The following is a 3,112-nucleotide window of genomic DNA, read 5'->3' as shown; positions in this document are numbered from 1 at the left end:
GGGCATACATGGCACGCCATATCCAAGTGACTGACGTAGTATACAGAACCATCTGTGCCTGGAAATCAAAACTTCAACATGGGTGGTCGAGAATGACAGCTAGGATTCTGTGGGACTTCCAGATACAGACATACAAACTGGTGACAGCTAATCAACCGGACATAGTAATGGCAGACAGGTAGAGGAAGACGGCCACAGTGAAAGATGTAGCTATACCGAATGACGATGATAATCAGGAATAAGGAACACAAGAAGCTGATGAAGTACCAAGGCCTGAGAGCAGAACTTGAGAAGATGTGGAGGGTGAAGTTAACAGTGGTGCCAGTGGTAATCACAGAACTCTTTGTAGTGACCCCCAAGCTAGGCGAGTGGCTCCAGTAGATTGCAGAAACAACATCCAAGATTTCTATCCAGAAGAGCGCAGTCCTAGGAACAGCAAAGATGTAGAGCAGTGGTCCCTTTTTTGCACCACGGACCGGTTTATGTCTGACAATATTTTCACGGACTGACCTTTAAGGTGTCGTGGATAAATACAACAAAATAAAACCAGTACCAGAAAACCCAAAATTTATTCACAACACACGGGAATAAAACCCAGGGAAAACGAGTTAACGATTTAAAAAAAACCAAAAAAACGATAAAAAGCAAGCACCCTGAAAACCATAAATATCACGCCCGAGCCTCAAGTCTTGCGGCCCGGAACCAAACCCAGGGGTTGGGGACCGCTGCTGTAGAGGATACTGGTAGAGGACCTGACCTTGAAGGACCGATCACTCTGAGGGGAATTTTTATAAGGACTTCAGTTCATCACACTTTATTAAAAGTTAATCAAACACAAATTAATCTAATGTTTTGTTCAAAGCTTACTAAATGAAACGATTTTGAGACAAATTGATCACTAAAAATATTAACATTAACTGCAATACTGAAACCACTGAACCCAACATGTCACCATGCATACTATTAATACATTAAAGAGATTATTTGTAGTTAATAGTTACATTACTTAGCAAATGAATACTGCAGCCCACCAGGCTGGAAGTAAACAAAGTTGAGAAATATACACGTGTAGCTTATCACACAGCAGGCAGTTACGCACAGCTGAAATACACAGAGCTTCACATAGCCATTTGTCTAACCCTATTAATTTCAGCAGTATAATTAAGTTTCATAGGACACACTGGAAAAAAGAATTTAAGACCAAGTAGGTGCTATACTGAAATACTGACAAAGTAAACAAACAGCAAAAGGAGTTACTCTATTTAATGACTTGATATATTGCAAACATTTTTTCTTGTCACATATGACCTGTGGAAAAAAATAAAAATCAGCAAAATTAAAACTGATTTAATTTTCTTTACATAATCGGTGATGCTACATCATGTGTTTTAAGAAGATGGTGGACAGACTGACCTTCACAGACACCTGTTCAGGCTGAACATAAGGTCAATAATAAGAGCCCAACTTATACTGGCCTATCACATGTTTCTATTAGTGTACATTTTGTTCGATATGAGGAAACATGAAACTTTTTCCTATTACAGGACAGACATGGAGATAATTAAGCTTAATTAACATGAGATAAATTATCACACAATTAGTTTCAAATCCATTTTGTTCACATCAAAGTTGAGAATTAAGTGAACCACTTATTTTCCCTTTAAAAAAAAATTATAATAGGCCTTTTTAGTGTATTACAGATTCAAAGTATCAAACAGCAATAGTCTACAAATAAAAGTTTCCAATATGACCTTTTTGTAGCAGTTCATAAGAATACAATACGCCAGAGAATACCTCCTCATCTACATGACACATATCCTACTTATTCTCCTGCTTTTCTCTAAACATCTCAAAGGCTCAATGTATAATGTAGGTAGTAAAGAAAAACAAACAAAGTAACTAACTGATACTTATTTTATCTGGTGGTTTTAATAATAGTGGTTAGTGCTATAGACAATTAAAAAATAAAAATAGTTATTTGCATATAACCAGTGGTGACTCTAATCAGGGTCAAAATTCCATAAAGTCACATGGTTCTGAGTTGGTCTTTATTGTCATCACATGTGAAATAGGTGATTTTAATATTAATGGTCAAAAGTTTTGGAACACCCCAATTATTTCAGTTATTTATTGGAATTCAAGTTGCTTAAGTCCAATGAATAACTTGAAATGGAACAAAGGTAAATGGTGAACCGCCAGAGGTTTACAAAAACAACACCAACACCACCCCTACTCCAAACTGAAAAATAAGGTAAATTTCAGAGTTATACAAGAGGCCTTTTTTCAGGAAAACAAAAATGTGTTAACAATTTAAAGCTGTTCTACAGCAATGGTGGTTTATGGAGCCTTGAAAGCTGGTGCTACTAATTCCTACAGGTGTTCCAACTTTTCTGGATTACTTCCAACCCCTCTGTCTGCATAAAAGCAGTGTTGGAACACATTGTGTTACCATATTCTCGTGAGCATCAGTTGAAAAAGGCATCGCAATGGAAGAGAGACGGACCATCAAAATGTATGTCTTCCTACAGAGAAACTGCAAAGAAAGGCGTCAATGAGTACAGTTTTCTCCACCATCAAAAGTCACTCGGAAACTGGGGTAAACTCTGACATGAAGAGGTCTGGCAGACCCAAAGCCACAAATGAATCAGAGGACAAGTTTCTGAGAGTTAACAAGCTTGCATGATAGACGGCTCACAGGACAACCCAACCCTTTCGAGCACAGCTTAATAGTGATCGTAGCAGGCAAGTCTCAGTTTCAACTGAAGACTTCAGGCTGCAGGTTTGACAGGACGAGTTGCAGCAAGAAAGACACTGCTAAGACGTCAGAATAAGAGGCTTGCCTGGGCCGCGGCTACCACAACATTCTGTAGCGCCATGCAATAGCCTCTGGTATGTGCCTAGTTGGTCAGGGGTTAGCACAATCTCCAGACTTAAACCCCATCGAGCTGGTTTGGGTACCACACATTTATGGGAACTTATTTAACACATATGGGAAGAACTTTATGAAGAATATTTGATTTCTAATGTAGAAAGAAAGCCATGGGTATGTTCAGCTGTTATATCTGCCAAAGGTTTCTACTTTGATGAGTGAAAAATTTAGAATAAGTCCTTA

This window comes from Astatotilapia calliptera, chromosome 7 (genome assembly GCF_964374335.1).
Source record: "Astatotilapia calliptera chromosome 7, fAstCal68.1, whole genome shotgun sequence".
Classification (NCBI taxonomy): Eukaryota; Metazoa; Chordata; class Actinopteri; order Cichliformes; family Cichlidae; genus Astatotilapia; species Astatotilapia calliptera.
The sequence above is the reverse complement of the archived record's forward strand: the minus strand, read 5'-3'. Positions refer to the sequence as shown.